The sequence below is a fragment of the Vicugna pacos genome, chromosome 1 (genome assembly GCF_048564905.1).
Source record: "Vicugna pacos chromosome 1, VicPac4, whole genome shotgun sequence".
Classification (NCBI taxonomy): domain Eukaryota; kingdom Metazoa; phylum Chordata; class Mammalia; order Artiodactyla; family Camelidae; genus Vicugna; species Vicugna pacos.
The window spans coordinates 12,701,819-12,720,510 of NC_132987.1; the positions used below are offsets into that span (position 1 = coordinate 12,701,819).

At 44.8% G+C, this 18,692-nt stretch overlaps 1 protein-coding gene across 9 annotated transcripts in view; it reads left to right on the top strand.

The window, feature by feature from the left end:
* LRRC3B (leucine rich repeat containing 3B) overlaps positions 1 to 18,692 on the top strand; it is an 82,403-nt gene that overhangs the window by 16,129 nt on the left and 47,582 nt on the right. For 2 of the 9 annotated variants that reach the window (XM_072951639.1, XM_072951610.1), the window contains exon 1: positions 15,867 to 16,356. The exons of 4 other annotated variants lie outside the window; for them this stretch is intronic. The gene's annotated coding sequence lies outside the window, so the exon portion shown is untranslated. Of the gene's footprint in view, positions 1 to 10,794; positions 10,963 to 13,356; positions 13,568 to 15,866; positions 16,357 to 17,107; positions 17,373 to 18,692 lie in introns of those variants that run through there. 3 more of the 9 variants (XM_072951654.1, XM_072951676.1, XM_072951815.1) reach the window with 3 other exon arrangements.

The window sequence follows — 18,692 nt, forward strand, 5'->3', positions numbered from 1 at the left end:
CTTGGCCTTCCAGTTGTTTTTCCTTTTTGTGAATCAGTTCTTTTAGTCTTCTCGTTAATCCAGTATTTTTCCAAAAGCTCCGTATCCCTTCTTTAGAATCTTTCATGCAAACCCCCTTAGGGCTTCTGCTTATGACTGTCGACCATCTGCATCCAGGGGCATCCTGTGTCTCTGCTTCCGGGAGGGAAGGTCTGGGGACAGGGTAGATTCGGTGGGGACAGGAAGCTCGTGCCTCTGCCCCAGGTTCTGATGACCGAGTGGTCAGACCACAGGAGTAGAGTGTCTTGACTCTAAGCCCCACTGGTTGCCCACCTCTCTCCAAGTACCTCCGGTTCTGATTCTGAAAATTTGGGGTAGGGCGCAGGAAATCGCATTTTTATGAAGTCTTCCTTGCTTTCCCTCTCTCTCCCCACTAAGTGATTCAGAGAGGTTTAATTTAAGAACTACTGACCTAAGCATCCTTCTGCTGACTGTATTCTTTTTGCTAGAGGTTTGTCATATTTGTTCTGAAGATCCAACATCCTGTGTCTCATTAACCTGGAGAGTTGCAGGCCCTGCCCCAGACCAGCTAAATCAGAGTGTCTGAAAGTGTGGCGTTAGGAATCTGCATTTTTAACATAGTCCTTAAGTAATTCTTATGCCTGGTGAACTGTAAAGACTTTAACCTTTATGCAGCCCCTCCAGCTTAGAAATATGCAATTCTTCAATTCCATCTTTTCTTATGCCTCCCTTCCCCCACCCCATGCCTGACATTTAGAAATCCACATGCCATATTTATTCTGCCTCCTCTGGGTTCAGGTTATTTAACAAGTATGCATTTGTCCCAGGGACTGGGGACACAGAAATATAGATCATGGGATTCCGTCTCTGACCGGTGAGAGCTTGTAGTACATAGGAGGGAGAGCCAGATCTACGGGAAACTGAGGTCATTGAGCACCACAGGTGGAGTGCTGTGTGCCCTGAGGTCACAAAGAAGACTTGAGTTATATGCACCTGGGTCTTGAATTGATGAGAATGGCTTTAAAAAAGGAGCCTCAGAGACCCAGAGTTGATTCAGGAAAGTGACTGTTGATATTCCATCAGACAGGGGAAGGGAAGGACACCTGAAGACTCAGGATGAATTAGGTTGTGGGAAGGGGAGCAGAGCCATTATGAATGACACAGCACAATGGATTTATTGTAGAAATCAGACCTTACAGAGTTGGGAGGTACTCAGGATGCAGAGGTCCGCAAGGGCACAGGTGGAGGAGCAGAGCAAAGTCCCTGCTCAGGGACCACGGAGGGAGCTGGTGAGATCTACAGAAGGTAGGTCTGCAGGGCTCACAGGGGAACGATGAGGGCTGAAGTGAGGGAAGAGAGGGCAGCTGGAACCGGGGAGGATGGAGCGGAGGCTGTGCCTGCCAGAGGAGCCGGAGGAGCTGAGCACACGACTCAGAACTGACAGGGGAAGCCTGGTGGGAGTGGGTGAACCGTGGGTCCCCCTCTCCCCTCACCATGAGGTCAGCCAGCCCAGCAGCGCTGATGCCTGGGACCTGGGACATGGGTTCCAGTCTAATGCTGCGGTTTCACTTCTGCTTCCAAATGTCACACAATCTCTATTGTGGCCCCACAGAGAACGGAACACCGGCAAATGTGGCCCCATGAAGCACAGTCAACACGATGCAAAGCCACCACAGTTGGCTTAGGAAACCTGTGCTGGGAGTGGCTCCACGGGGGATGGGGAGGGCAGTGAGGCGGGAAGATGGAATGTGAGCCGTCGGAGGAGACACAGCTGTTGTGGGTGACCTTGACGGCCTTGCTGAATCCTTAAGGACCTTATCTCTTAATAGCAGTGGCTTACACACTGGAGGGATGAGTAACATGATACATGAATTTTCTTCAATAGGAAAACTCAAGCAGTGGTCCTCAGACTTCCTAGTGTCAGAAACCTTTCTGACTCTCAGCAGTTACTGCGGATCCCAAAGAAGCTGTTTATGTGTGTTATATTACCTATATTTACCAAATTCGAAGTTAAAACAGTAACTTGTAAAATGTTTGCTAAGTCAGTAAAATAACAACGTGTTAACATAAAGCATTTTCATGAAAAGTTATTTATTTCCCCAAACAAAAATTCAGAGAGAAGAGTGGCATGATTTGGCACTTCTGCACATCGCTTTCATGTCTGATTCCTCTATCTGCTCCTGCATTCACTCTGTTGTCGTTTCCCACATCAGAAAGCCTTTGGAAAACCCCGCAGTACACGTGTGATATATTAAGAGTAGAAAAAGACAAATCATGTCTTTGGTACTGTGTCTGGAGGGTTATGGAAAGAGACTATATCATGTGTATAACAGGATTATGCAAAGAGCCTCACCCTCATTAATCCCCAGGAAGGGCCTCAGAGTCCCCCGCAGAAGTCCCTGGATGACACTTTGAGAGCCATTGGTGAGGAGGGTAGCCTGGTGGGCAGGCACTGTCACCAGGATACTGGAGAGGAGACCTTGTAACAGGGTAGAAGGGGAGATGAGGGCCGGTACCAAGGTGTATCAGCCGGAAAGGAGGCGGGAAGATAGGGGCGGATGGATGCTGAGGAGACAAGATGCCACAGAACTTAGTAACCGACTGGATGTGGGGATGAAAGAGAGGAGCGCCCTTGGGAATGCCCTGGGTCAGTGGAGAGCTGGGTCGCCCCCAGCTGCTGGTGCAGTTGTGGGCTGTTCCTCAACCCAGCATGCATCCTTGGTCCACGGGGTCATAGCTGAGGTAGAAAGGAGGTGGCAGGTTCAGCTCTGGAGTAAGTGTCGGAAGGTCTAAAGCAATGTATAATGCATGGATATACGTCGGCAGGAAATAGGACGGATGGAGTTCCTGAAACCGCTCCAGGCTGCACGGTCCACACATGTGGGGATACAGGGGGAGGTGGCTGTTTGGGGAGAAGCAAAGTGACGAGCAGTGAGGTTTGGAGGGCGCCCTTCTCTTTGGGACTGGACACACTGGTGGTGAAAGAGCATTCAGGAAGCGCTCAGAAAGTCAGAGCGTGGTTGTACATAATGCAAGTGTGGCCGTGCATGTGGGTATGTGTATGTTACCTACGTGTGTACAAATACGGTTTCTGTATGTGGATGGTGTATATGTAGGTGGTTTTAAATCTAAATAGCTGGGAGGCTGTGGCCTCAGCATGGGGAATGGAGTGAACTGACATCTGAAGCTGTGGGTGAAGTTCCTGGTTTCCACCAGCCTGACCTTGGAGAACCTACCAAGTATCTCTGAGCCTCGGTCTCCTCATCCGGGAAACGCAGACGGTGTGAAACATCAGGAATCATGCGACCTAAGGCATGTATTTTGTAGACCTCAAAGAGTGATATTTTGGAAGACACAGTGGTTCCATCAGTGTCAGAGTTTGCTGAGCAGCGTTTTCCTGGCCCCATTTTCAGTCTTTGCTGAAGGACTGGGAAATGAATAGAGGCAATCAGCCTGATGTCAAGGGACAGCAGCTGTGTCTCTCAGGAGCTGCAGATCTTGTCACTTGTTTGGAGGTTGTCCCCAGCTTGGCCTGGCAACCCTGGCACCTTCTTGTTTCCTTAGTTCTAGGGAAAGCCCTTTGCTCTAACTCTGTACTTACACACACATGCGCACAAGCCCATAGACCAGTTTGACCCCATTCTACAGTGTGTCCCCAAGTACCCCAGTGTGCTAAGGGAGGTAGTTTTAGATGAGCATACTTTTTTTTTTGGTTGTTTGTATCCTTTGACAGTATAGAAAAAAAGTAAGCATAGCTAAATCATTTATACTGATATTAAGTAATCTTGAATTTTTAAAAAAGTGCATAAATGCTAATACAGATAAAGCTTGAAAGTAGCAACATTCTTGCAAGTAGTATGAATGACTAACATGAGGGCAACTCTGACTTAATTGTGTTGATGAGGCTTTTAACACATTCAGAAAGGGAGACTTTTTTATCAGGTATTACCTGATACTTACGCCAGAAATGTTTTTATTCTTCATGGGTTTGGTATTTCATCCTAAAAAATTCTTTATTGGGACCTGAGTATTTTATATCTACTTTATATTGGCCACGTGAGGCACTTAAAAGGTTAGACTTTAACCTGGATTTAAACTAGGGGGAAGTAATTAGGCAAATTAAAATGAAGAGAAGTTCTAGAAAACAGCTAGTCCTGTATTTTACAAAAATGTCAATATCATAAAACACCAAAAAACAAAACAAAACAAAATAAAACAACAAGGCTGGAGACCCATTCTAGGTTAAAGGAGACTAAAGTGGTCTAGCAACTAAATATAATGTGTGTGATCCTTGATTGGAACCTGGCTCAAAAATAAGAAGCTATAAAGGACATGTTGTGACACTTAGAGAAATTTGAAAACCAACTGCTTATTAGACAATGATGGAGTTACCAATTTTAAATTTTCTGAGCGTGATAATTGTCATATAGGGGACTGTTCTTGGTCTTAAGACTCAGGGTGAAGTATTTATGGATGAAATACATTGGTGTCTACAACTAACTCTCAAATAGTTCAAGCCCAAATATACATCTGTTCACATACACTCATACACACACATAGTGCCCGCATACACACACAGATATATACGCACACAAAACATGCAAATGCGTAGACACGCAGGCATACATGCCCGTGTACACAGACACACATCGACCCATACATGCACATGCACACATAGTTACATAAGTACAAGGAGAGGGAAAGCAAATGTGACAGAGTATTAACCGCTGGTCAAGTCAGAGGGCCTGTTGTGCAATTCTTGCACCCTTTTGGTAGACTCAGACTTAAAATGTTTCAAAATAAAAGGTTGCAGAAAAAATTAACTTGTAAAGTAGAGAAATCTGAGAGATAATCTAAGCCTTTCATCATGTAGATCAAGAAGTAAGTGTGGAGAATTTGGATTACATTTTCTTCTTGGCCTGACTAAGGAGCATCCTTACCTTGCACAGAGACCTGCAGTTGCTCCGCAGCTAAGATCCCCTCCTCCACGTAACCACTGGACATAAAGCCGGTCTCTGGTCAGCAGAGCCAAGGGTGGTCCAGGGTGGCTGCCTTGATTCGAGTTTGCCCAGGCTTTACTGTTACAGCTGTTAGAGACAATACTGTTCCACACAGAATAGCCTCTGCTCTGGTGTAAGAAGATTGTTGTGAATACAGAAGTCCTTTAGTAAATCTTCGTTGAGTGCCCACTGTCCTCCGGCCATTGTTCTTAGGAGCTGATGGAAGACAGTTGAGATCCCGCTTCTCATGGAGATTATGTTCTGGAGTGGGAGGGATAGAAGCAGCTAAGCAGGTAATGAGATGATGGGGTAATTTCAAAACTTGCTAAGTCTTGTAAAGGAAGGTTTATGAGGGTAACATGAGACAGAGGATGATGAGGCAATAGGGTGGCTTCTCCAAGGAGATGACCGATCATTAACATCTCGGGGAAGAATATTTTTTTTCCATGTTTCTGTTATTTATCCCTGATTCTCGCAGCCTTTGAGTTTCCCCTGACGTCAAGGTCAAGGATCCTCTGAAACCTGACTGTTCTGTTGGGCTGCCGCGGGTCTGGTGCTTCTGGTTCATCCACGCCAAGCGACCCCAGGGCGGGGCCGAGACTGGGTGCGCACCTGTCCTCACCCTCTTGGTGATGAAGGTAGACATTCTCTGTGCCCCTTTTCATCTTTATGGTGGACTTTTAAGAAAGTTAAACCCCAAAACCAGAGCAAGCCCATCGTTTGCTCACACTGACACATGGTGATGAAACTGAGTTACCGTCCCTGAATGATGCTGCAGGGAGCCTTCCAACCAGCGATTTTCAGTAATGCCCCCCGGCACCCCTCTGAGTTACTAGCTGCTTTTGCTAATTCACTATGACAGGTTTCTAAAGCAATCTGAGTTCGTGTAAAAGCAGGGACACAGAGAATATTCAAACTTGCTTAAAGGAGGGTGGGGGAAAGAACTTCTATTATGTCTTCCTTGTAACACCGATCAGGATCCATTTAGATTCATTTCCTGGAGGCATTAAACATGTTTTATTTTTTCTTTTTCAGTCACCTTTTCAGTTTCATCTGATAATTGTATTCTATCTGCAGTGCTTGAATTTATCCCAGAGTGTAGAACCAGTCAGCTGATTGTCCAGCCCAGAGGCCACCAAGGATATGCAGGAAAGACAGCATTGCTTAGCATTAGAGAAATTCCAATTTTCAAAATTCAGGCCAAAATGAAGCCGCTCACATAAACTCACTCAGGAGATGGGCCGGCAGGTGTAAAGGATCCTATGTAGGTTTCAAAATATCAGTGTTCCTTTTATTTCCCCTGATCCCACCGAGGTGAACCAAAGCCGGCCTTCCAGATGGCAGGGTGTGGGCCAGGCAGCATGGTGTATGATAGATAACACATAAGGGGTTTCGAGTCAGAGAACCTGGTTTGAGTCCCAGCCCCGCCACTTACAACTGTGATCTTGGCTCAAGGCCTGGCCCAGAGTAAACACTCAGCAGACAAGAGCCCCGCCCCCTGCTTCTCCCTCATCTTGTTGCTTTAATCTTGGTTGCGCGCCAGCCTCCCCTCAGCTGCAGTCAGTCGTGCTGGCCCTCGTTCTGTTTGCAGAGCACGGGGAAGCACATTCCTGCTTCAAAGCTGCTGATCATGCACTTGCTGCTGCTCGGGGTGGCCCTCCCACAGATCACCCCATGGCTTGCTGCTCACCACTTCCTGTGCTCAGCTCAGATGTCACCACTCCCGGGCAGCCCTGCGTCTTGGTCATTGTGACACATTGCCCTGATCGTCTTCCCCATGGCTTCTCTCACTGTCCCGAGTTACCTTGATGATGGCTTTGTTTGTTTTCATTTTGTGTCCTGTCCACCCTGAGCTTCGTGGGCGCAGAGGCCTTGACTATTGTGGGTGAACTAGTTCCTGGTACATACTCGTTGCTCCACAAGTATTTGTTGCATGGAAGTTGCCGGAACTCCACTAGAGATGGAAGGGCTTCCCAGGGCTGTTCTGAAGATGAGGCGATACCAGGTTTCTGAGAGTATTTTGGAAACTGTAAACCCTATGCAAATAACACATCATTAAGTCTTTCCTACCTCGTCCGTGAAGCACTCCTTTCCTGTTGCCCTAGACCAAGGCATCCTCTTCATAATTCTTGCAGAGCATCAGTATATTCTCTATGACTATAGACTGTTCTGTGGAGATCTGGCATTTCTGACATGTGACTTAACATGATACATCTCATTAGCAGGAGTTTCAAATGAAACTTGGAGAGATTCAAAGCAAGAGGGAAAATACTCTCACTTGGAAATCGGTGGTCAGCAAGCCATTCACAGGTGCGGCTTCAGGGCTGAGAGCCCACAGAGCAGGCGGCATTTCAGCGATGCCCAGTATTCAAGCTACACACCGCTTCCCTGTGCCAAGTCTGGCTTAAAGAAAATGACATCACGTGCCTGGCTTTGGGGGGAGGTGGACATAAATGTGGGGGGTTCGGCTCAGAGGTGATCACAGCTTGTGTCCCTTCAAGACAGCAGAGCTGTGGTCAAGGAGGGCAGGGCCAAAATGAGCCCCTGAGCGCGTCTGGTAAGGGTTGTGCGCGGCGCATCTTGGGTGCCGTGTAAGGGTTGTTTCTTCCATCTACCTGTTTTTGTGGAAACTTTTCCACCTTTACTATTGGTAACCTTTCCAGGCTTCAATCAAGATGCAGTATGTTGGCTTTGAAAGAGCTTGATTTGAATTGTGGAGGGACAGGAAGGGAGTTTCAAGAATCTCAGTCCATTATGCATGTTTGGCAAGATGTGTTTTTTCAGAAGCGTGAAAATCACCCTGAGAGAGACTGAATCAGGCAATGAACGGCGCTGGTCTCAGAGGGTGAACGCCCTTAAAAGGGGATCAAGTTTCAGTGGAAACTGAAATCTCTAGTTGAAGAAAATAAAACCAAATCTTGGATTTGGGAAAAATTACTTTACCTGTGGCTCTCAAAATGGATAGTCTCTCTCTTTAGTAATGATTTTAGTAACCTGAGTCAGAAAATGAGCAACCATTCTGTTCCACTCCCCTGTCCGCTGCCTGGGACAGGGGGGCCTCTTTCTCAAACCTACAGAGAAACCCTCACATAAATGCTCACATTCACTGAAAATAAAAGTATATAGTACAAGGATTTTGATGCTTGGTGCAAGAATGTTTTAATTATATACTTTTTAATTTTTAATTTGAATGACTTAAAGGATGAAAATTGGAACACCAAATTTCTAATATGGACTATGCCTTAAAATCAACAAATTATCTGTAATAAGGATAAATATATTGACTGGATAAACTCTCTTAGACTTGCACTTATCCCTTAAGTCAACTCACAAATAAGAACAGGGCACTTTTCTTTTCTGGAGACCTCAGGGGTTCTTGTAGGAAGCTTTAAAGAGGAGAGATGAATTAATTAGCACAAGAGAAATACAGCTCACTCAGAGGATTAAAATGCAACTCTTTTTTCTTTTTTTTTAAATTTAAATTTTTGTATTAAAGTATAGTCAGTTACAATATATCAATTTCTGGTGTACAGCAAAATGTTTCAGCCATGCATACACACACATATATTCGATTTCATACTCTTTTGCATTATAGGTCACTACAAGATATTGATTATATTTCCCTGTGCTCTACAGTATAAACTTGTTGTTTATCTATTTTATATATGCTAGTTAGTATCTGCAAATCTCAAACTTCCAACTTATCCCTTCTCACCCCCTTTCCCCCAAATAATCGTTAAGATTGTTTACTATGCCTGATGTTTTGTAGGTGTTCATTAGTGTCTTTAAAAATTTTTTTTCAATTGAAGTTGCTTACGTGTTCAAGAAAAGAGTTTGAAAGAGAAGGCAGATCCTATGAAGGGGCCCCAGGGTTTCACTTTGCAGCGTCTGACTCCAGGCCAGGATGTCCCAGGGAGGTGGGGGGGCACCACCACACAGAATGCTCCTGAACATTATACAAGTGACTCTTTTTACTTGTTTTCTTGTTTTGGAGGATGGAGAGCTTGTGTTGGCTCTTGTGGAGAAACTAACATTTGAGCTCTAACGTTCAAAGAGAATTCCGCGTTCCTCTGACTTCTCTATGCTGCTGCTTCCGGACTCTTCAGTTCAGAGTATTTCATCTTCGATTCAGAAGACTACGACATTCCACTGAAGACAGCTTTCCTAGAGGCCAGCTGTGTGACTGTTTTCCCCATGCTCTTATCTTTATATTCTCCAAGTGAAAATAAAGTCAGACTCTAGAGTTTTAACTTTGTGGTGTTTGACCCCTTGTCTCACGTCGTACATTTCCATTGTATCTGAAGGAGAATTTCTGCAGCTCAGGTCTTTATCATTTTTTTGCCTTTATGCACCCAGATTTGTTCCTTCTTTACAAACCCCTTCTTCTACGTCAGTTCTTACTTTATATTGCCACCAGATTCATGTTTTGAAAATACCACTTTGAGTGGGTTAGCTCTTCCCTTAGAGCAGTTGGCGACCCTCAGCTATTTATAAAGTCAAATTCCTTCACCAGGCGTTCAAGGCCGCCCAAGGCCCGTTCTACTCCTGATCTGTGTCGTGGTGCATCTCAGTGTCATGTTGTGCCGTCGTCCGAGCTGTTGGTTGACCCTTCAGCACACTGTACATTTTCTCTGTCCTCTTCCTCTTTTCTTACCCAGTGTTACTGCATCCTTTTGAAAGCTGGGTCAAATACTCAAGCAGAAGTTTTCCTTGACCACTCCTGATTAAAGTAATCTCTCCTTTTTAAAGTAAACTTCTATCTCTTGAATTAATTTGCTCTGTTTTTCGTCTTTTATAAGCTGTATCCAAGACTATATGTCTTAAGGTCCCAGACCACGTCTGATAACTCTGTGTACCCCCTGGTCACTGCCTAGCTTGCCCGCTTCCACATCTCAGGTATTAGTAATGTCTGTTAATTGCTCTCAAAAGTGGGATGATGTTCTTTCTAATAAACAAAAAGGCTGAGTGGCTTCCGTTTCTAAGGAGTCAAATGAGCTTTTCTGTTGAGCTTCAGCAATGGTGTCTGATCACTTTACTTTCAGGATATGAGCTGTTGTATTCCGGGTTCTGAAAGGTCCATGAATGACAGTGTGAAACATATTTGAAAGAAGGGATCATGCTAGATCTGGAAATGAGGGGAGAGGGGTCACCCACCTCAGCCTGTCAGTGGCATTTCTTGGGGGGCGGTGGGGCAGGCGAAAGCAGACACACCAAGAATTTTAAACTATTGTAAAATGATCTTAGAATTGTTCTGCTTGTAATTATCACCAAACACTGGCACTTCTAAATAATGTCAGTGATAAAATACTTTTTTTCTCTCCAAAATAGGTGTTGCTATGGTTACTGTTAAATTTTATTGATATTCATAAGTTCCCAATTAACACATTATTATCACTATTTAATAAACGCTGTATTCTACTTGGAGGTCAGTCTGGAGAAGTCCCAGGTATGCCGACGGCTCACAGGACCTCAGTCATCTGCTCCGCAAGGGCAGAGCTGTCCTGGGACCCTTCTCTTGCTTCAGGCACAGCTCATGTCTCCAGCACCTGTGATATGGCTGCATTTAAATGATAGATTTGGAATAAACAACAAGAACACAATGGTGGTAAAAATGAACACACCTTGAAGTACAGTATTTCTGTCATACGCTGCGACCGCTTACAGCTTTTATTTGTGTTTAACATTTGGGTACTTCAAGCACACGATTTTGTTTGATGAGGGCACATTTTAGATTACACATGAAATAGATTTGTTCCGTTTCGTGATTATCACTGAACATCCTTTCTTCATCTAGCAGAGGGGTATGTTAAAACCAACTTACCCGGAGAGTCATCGATGCTAAGGATGCCTGTGCATGAGTGAGCTTGTTTTCCTGAAGAACAGTTTCCAAGAAGGTCTCCAGAGAAGGGTCTGCACAGATGCCACTGCACCAGAGAGGCCTTTTCCATCGGCCACCTGCAAGGTTAATCGCTCCCCTCCCTCCTCCTGCCCCGCTCTGCATCATTCTGACCCCAGTTAGTTTTTCTCCATTGAGTTTATCACGTCCTGATATATTATACATGAGCGTGTGTGTGTGTGTGTGTGTGTGTGGTGGTGGTGTGTGTGTTCCCTTGTTAGAATGTGTCCCCTCTGCTAGTCTCAGGTTCCATGGGGTCAGGAAATGCACTTTTTTGATGCTGTATCCTGGGCACCTGTCAGATCATCTGGCATGTGGTTGATGCTCAACAAGTATTTGTTGAGTGAATGAATGAAGGAATGAATGAATGACAGAAGCATCAGAATAAATCCCACAGAGACCTTTCATTTCGTTTCTTCTCTCTGGAGCTTATCTGAAGTGGGGAGAATGAACAGACCTTCAGATGGGTTACAGAAGTAACTTTTGCCTATCTTAAAAATGTGGTTTTCTTGAAGTAAAGGGAACATTGTCCCAACTTCCCTACCCATCACTTTAACCCGCAAGCCTAACTCAGAAGGTGGCAGGGTAGTAAAAGCTTACCATATAGTGAGAATTGACTATAGTTAGGCCCTTGAATATGGATTATCTCAATATGGATTCTCAGAAAGCTATTTTATAGATGCGAAAATGACAGCAGCAGTGTGATCACCTGGGCCCGCCTGGTCCCCGGGGTGAGGAAGGAAGGAGAGCTGGGGCCTGCGAGGCAGAGCCCAGCCCTTCGTGGGATCCTCTCCATTTCTCACCCTCTCTGCTGCTCTGGCACCTGCTCCTGCCAGCATATGCTGCCGGGAAGTGTTGGATGTCACCGCACAGCTGTGAAGTAGGGCGGAAGAGAAAAAGGAATAGCACAGAAGAGCTGGGGAACCTAACGCAGGGCTCCGGAGAGGTGGGGGAGCGGTGTCGGCTCAGATTCTGCAAGAATAAAGATGCCCCCCCGCCCCGGGGAAGGATGTGTGAGAAGCCTCTAGTCCACAGACTCAATTGTGCACAAGGTGGACGGGCCAGCTTCAGATGTCCATGTAGCAAGTTAAGTCCATCTCTGCAAACTTACTCATTATTTTCTGTCTCACTCAATTCAAAGAGTTTAAAAAAAAATCGACACATGTTTTAGAGCTGTTAAGTCAACTTTTTAAAAAAGTTGCATGCTTTTTTTATTCAAAAGTTTACAATTCTACTGACAAATTATAACAACATAACAAAGTTATAATAACACTAGGGAAAGTAAACAAAGCATCTCCATAAATATCACAGTACACAAAGTAGATTCCATTGGTCTTTCTGGATCCTTCCCCTTCCCAGTCTTGTCCACAGGCATGCCTGTTTTTATCACGGCATACACCTGTATCGTTAATGTGAGAGAATCTGTTTCCAGAAGGATTTGCTTCCACTGCAGCCAACGCAAGCAAGGTTGTCAGGGTCAAGGAGTGGGGGGAGGGATGACTGTGCCCCCAGTAGATTCACATTTAGGGAGAGGTCAGCGCAAAACCAGAGGCTAAGCTTGTGAGATAAAAGAACAAAGGAGATATCAGAGAATATACTAAGGAAGAGAGAACAAATGTGCCTAAAAGACTGGCTGAAAAACCTTGAACGTAGGTGGGGACAGAACAATGAGGGAAGAAGAAGATACTCGTGGGAATTAATGAACGGAAAATGACTTGCATCTTCCTGACACTCAGTTCGACTGCCCTGTGTTAACCACAGCTTATATCTGGACAGTTTCTCCATGAAGTCTGGGATTTCTGTCATTTTTCTCCAGGCAGAGTAACAAGGATGGCAAAAAGACTGATTCAAAATATTCTCAAGGATGGACTTAGGTATACACGTGAGTTCAGAAATTGATCTGTCATTAATCATGTTTTAGGAGAAACTGACATGTCATTTCTTACCGATTTCAGAACCTGGGAGGCTGAGAGAGATGGGAGTATAAAACAAAACATGTAAACTGTCAAGACGGAAGAATTCACAGGAAAGAAGGCCTATAGTGTCTTTTAAACACCAGGAAGCTAACCTAAAGTCTAGCAGAGATTTTGGAGAGTTCTTGATCATGTTGGGTGTTTAAGGCTCTTAAATTTTTCTCTTATTATAGCTCGTAGCCAGGTATGAGATTTTTCTATGAATTATAATGTCATGCATTTCAGCGCACTCTGAACTGTTTATTTCTGAGAACAGACCATACCCACGTGTGTGCCATATAGCAGTTAGGCAGAGCCGTACTGAAAGACGCCATATTGAAAACAATGGTTCATCTAATTGAGAGCATTTGGTTTGTAGAGGTGAATTACATCATGTGGCTATGGGAGAAAAAAGTTTATGGTGCTCATACTTTGTGGCACCAGATGGCTATTTTTTTACCCATGTTTAATCAACAATCTAAAATAGTCTGCATGATGCATTTCCTAGATGTGGAAGCAGCCCAAAGCTTGGCTGAGCTGTCATGATGCCTTCCTGTTCCCGATTGTCTGTTTCTAATAACCGGCGCTATAACGTAATAGAGTCGTGACTGAAAATCCATCAGAGATTTGGGTGTCCTGGAACCAGAGCAGGCCCAGATAGTCCACGATGCTGAGACGGATGCTCGAGTCTTTCTCATTGCCATTCCGTCTCTACCAAGGTGAGCAAAGACAAGAAACTGTCCAGGAGTGGGCACCTAGGGGAGGTCACAAGTGTCTATGGCAATGGTTCTCAAACTTCGCTGCAGACCGGAAACTCCGGGAGATTTTCTACAGTCCTCCAAGGCCTAGGCTACACCCTATACACGTTAAACCAGGATTTCTAAAGCTGGGGCTAAGGCATCAGCAGTGTGAAAAATCTCCCAGGTAGTTCTGCTACACGACTGTAAAATAAGAAAGGCAGATTGCTCTGGGAGTACGTCTGAGAAAAGAGAAATAGCAAAGGCTTCTTTGACAGGGAGTAAGGAGGGTGTTCTAGGCCAGGGAAAAACACAGGCCAAAAAACAGAGGTAAGAAAGCGTGCAGGGGGACAGTGTAAAGCTCTTTTTGGCTGCCATAAAAGAGGAGCAGGGGAGGCTACCAGAGAGTATCTGAACATGCTGTGTCGGGGCTTGGACGCCAGGTTGATGAAATCTTAGTGGGAGACGGGTATCACTTTTCATAAATAGAAGCTCAACCCTAGGAACCAATACCATAAAAATAAAACAAGGTGCTTCTTGTTAGACACTCTCACCGGCCAGTAATTCTGAGTTTGAGGCCTGGTCCCTTTGTGAGAAGAGGACGCTGGCAAGTGGTGTGTAAGACAGAGTAGCGCTGAGTAGGGCGGCGGCCGGGAGGATGGAGGAGAGGTACTGGGAACGAGCCAGCTCAGGGACGGACACGCCCGGTCTTTGACCAGCGGCCCTTGTTGGATCTGCACGGGGTGCTGGGCATGCTGTCGGTGTTTTCTCAGAGAATACCCTCAGGGTCTGCCATGTGTCAGGTGGATGCTGAGATGCCTAGAAGGAATTGGTGGAGAAGCACGGCAAAAATCACAACAACAAACTTTGGAAGGCACTCTCGTAGCTAATCGTTTCCTTTTATCCTGCCTGCAGAAGAGGCAGCTCCTGATGGTTTGATAGCCACGGGAAGAAGACTCTTGTTCTCAGTGTGAATGAACTTAACTGGTAACATACAATTTAACTAAATAGACTTGGCTTTAGAGATTATCATTTTTAAAATGCAATACTGAATAACATGAGAATTTGGAATACCATGGAATTTGAAAATAATGTTCTGCATGGCTATAATTTTATGTGGGCACATTTTATTTTGGTGTTTGGTATTGAAGCGATGAGAAAATTACAGTGTCCATATGTGTGTGTGTGTGTGTGTGTGTGTGTGTGTGTGTGTGTGTGTGTGTGTGTGTGTGTGTGTCTGTGTTATGTTTACTAAGCACCATGTGAAATGAGAACTTCCCAAAGTAAAGCTTTAAGATCACTAAGCAGAGAAAGTAATGGAAGGCGTGAGCCTGCAGTCATGGAGCAAATGGTACGACCCTATCTTTAGAGTCAGTGACCAGTGCATAAAATTCTCTGTAACCCTCTGGGGTTCTCTCAGAGCCTACAAGAGGCATAATCATGTCTGTATTTGGGCTACAGGCGTCTTTGTTTATGTAGATGGTTAGTAAAACCCAATCTAGAGCCTCCTACGATTGCATGACTAAGGCGTTTGCTGACAAGTGGATCTTACTTGACAGCTGACCCAGGATTATTAGTGAAAGCCAGTAGTACTGGAGACAAGTACGTTTCTGTTCATTTCACTTACTCATCTGTCCCATTTGCATCAATGGCACTTACCTTTATCTTTTTAATCATCTTAACTGTCTTTCCCAGCTGTGTCCTCTTTAGAATGCCAAATGCAGAGCTCCTGTCTCTACTTCCCCATTGCAGACCATCGATATCACCTTCGGCTGTAATTCTCCTTGTGTTGTGGTGACAGGAGGGCTCAGCAGTGCACAAGCTAAAGATGAATGATGCCTCCTGGTTACCAAGGGTCCTCCATGTGCCATGGTCTATGCCAAGCATATCACTTCAGTTGTGATATAGCTTAAAATTCACCACAACGTTATTGCACTTTATGATCACTGTGGTACAGATGAGGAAAGCAGAGAGGCTGAGGGAGCATCTAGCAGCTAGCTAGCAGATGATAGAGCCGGACTTCAGAGCCTCGTCTCATCTGCTGCTCTGCCCTGCCTCCGAATGTCTGTGCCAGCTTGCCCAGCTCCCCTCGTTATTTTGGTGCAGTGAGCTGTGAGAGCCCAGGAGCATCCCTGCAGGGGTGGATTTGGAGTCTCTGCGAAGCAGAGCAAGGGCCTGGTGCTGCTGCTGCCCCGAATGAGCTGGCATGTGTCATAGCCAAGCAGATCCAACAACAGATCCACCCAAACATGGCATGACCCAACACAAGTTTATTTCTTAATCACATGATTGTCCAATGAGGTGTTGATGGTGACGTGGGAGAGGAAGGGGACTTCGCTCTGTGTAGTCACCCAGGGACCTCGGTTGGCGGTGGCACTGGTTTGTCATTGTTATCTCCATTCCAGTCAGCCAGGATGGAGCAGGCTTAGAGGTGTGTACCTGAGACCAAGCCTTCGGAGAGGCGTACACGCCTTACACTCCCATTTCATTGGCTAGAATTCAGTCCTATGGCTATACCTAATTGCAAAGAAGGCTGTGAAATATAGTCAAGCCAGATATCCAGGAAGAAGGGGACATAGATTTTAGAGAGAACTCTCATCAGGGAAGCAGAAGAAAGCTTCCCCGTCTAGGAATCCAGAGACTGAGATTTCGGTGTTGATAACCCGTCACAGAGCTACTTGGCAAGTTTCTCGTCTGAAAATCAGAATCTCCGTCTCCTGCTGTTTTCCACTCCAGAGGGTAACTGAAGATCCAAATGAGCCTGGAGTAAGGTATGTGGCTGTGCTTTGTAAACACCTGGGGACTTGGCATGGGAGAGTAGACAAAGCCATAGACTGGGATATAGAGTCGAAGTTCAAGTTCTGTTTCTGCTACTTCCTACCTGTGCAAGCGTGGCCCCCTCATCTGAGGTCTCTGAGCTGCAGAACCTTACCTTCTTTGTACCTTCTTTATAGGGATCTGGAGCATATACAAATCAGTAGCCTTTGTGAGAGTGCTAGAAAACCATTAAAGGTCAAAGTTTTGTTTTTGATATCACTGGGGACTGTTACCTGGACAGTGCTTTCTGAACCCCAAACTCCCTGCTTTGTCCTCTCTTGACTTAATGAAGTAGGATATTTAGGCATGAAAAAAATTTTTTTTTCAAAAAATTTGAAATAGATGTTTACAATCTCAGCACACACCACGTGTGACTATACACTCCCCAGGGAACAGCCTGCATCACCTCCATGTTTGAAATTTCCATCACGCCAGGTATAGTCACTGCCTGATTGAGGCTTTCTGAATTACATTCAATTTTAAAATATACTTTCTGGCCACAGACTAAGTGACCAGGGGGCCGGCACAGTGCTGGTCAGTGACTCTGGCACGTAATGCCACGTCGTGTAGCTGCCATTCTCTCGCTGAAGGTCAGGTTTATCCTGAATGGTCACATTCCAACTTCATTATTTGCTAAGTCACTTCTCTGAATGGATGGTGTTAGTCACTTAAACAGACTCGTACTTTCTTTCTGCGCTGAGTAGTTCCAGAATTAGAGTGATTCATTAAGTTACTTTCCTTTTCCTCTTTTATTTTTTCTTGTTGGAGTCTCTTGATACTTCCTAATTCCAGCCAAGGCACTCATTAAGTTCCAGGTTGCCTTCTGGGCCGAGTTGTGCAGAGCGATGATCATCTGGCCTGACTTTTCATTCATTTCTGGGCTCACTCAGCTATGAATCGACAGGCAGAGCCTGCTCTTCTGATCGCGGAGTGGGATGACTCACGCTTTCATTTTTATGGGTTGTTGCAGGTAAGGCTGCATCTCCTTTTTTGAGCTTTCGTAAGTAATGAGACATTAAAGAAAATCAGGAAGAGAGGGGCTACCTTTAGTTCTAGAGCGTATCATAGTACTGATTATCAAATTTACGCTAATCTTGACTTTACCCTCCCACGGGACAGCTAGCAGAATGGCATTCTTTAAATGGCCCCTCCTTTAAAGAGAAAATTAAGGCTCTGGGTTGGGATCAGACGCTAACTTGCTAATAATTTTGCGTAGTACATTGGGAATTTTGAGATACCCAATTATAACTATTGGGAACATGACTTTACAAAATATTTGTATGTTTAAAAGGGGAGGTGGAATGAAACATCCCTACTTATGGTATAACAGCCCCATGTATAATGCCTACTGGGTGCCAAGCGCTTTGCAAATATCCACTCATTTTATCCTGACATCAGCCTTATGAAGTCGGTGCTATTATTGTCTCCACTTTATGGATAAAGAAACTGAGTCCTAGAAAGGTTAAGTACATTTTCCAAATCAGCAGTCTTCGGATTTTGAATCCAGGCAGGCTGGCCGCTGAGCATTCTCTCGCATCATGCTTCTGCTGGACCCACATGCAGCAAGGACACGTGGGTTCAAGTTCAGATTCTGCCATAAGCCCTCTAGTCTTTCTGTCTGAATTCCATCCTTTGTGAAATGGGTCTAATGCTGCCCTGGGAACCTCCCAGGACTGTTGGGAAGTTGAAATGAGATGATGCATGTGAAATTTTATAGATTACATAGAACTGTACAGACAGATGCAAAGATTAGAAAGATGCATTCTATTACCATTGTTAAATTTTGAATAGTATTGTGTAAATAGCCAGTTTATGTTTCTTTAGTCTCTATTTTTATACGTCTGCTGCTTCCTCAGGAAGAACTAGTTGTGCTTGGACACAAACAAAAGACAAAAATACCTTTTTGGATTTGTTTTCTTTAGGCTTTTTGAAAATAGACTATTCTGTTGAAGCTAAAAACTAGTAGACGACCCATCAGCTGATTTCATTCATTCCTGTTTTGTGATATGATTTCCCACAGGTCGTTCTCTGAAGTGTCAGCCCATCTGGGTTGAAATGATTTTCCGACGCCTCTTACATTTAGCTCTTCATTTGGAAAGGTGTTCCGTGGTGACATCAGTTTCACCATAGAATTTTGCACTTGGATTTAGACCGTGATTATTCTTGTTATGTGGCCTCATCCCAGCCTATTTATCATTCCTCAAAGCCCTCACTTTTCTTAGAGTTTTCATGTTCCAGCTGCATGCATTTTTCTCCTTCTGAATTTTAGCGGGAGTTAATAGAGAGTTTC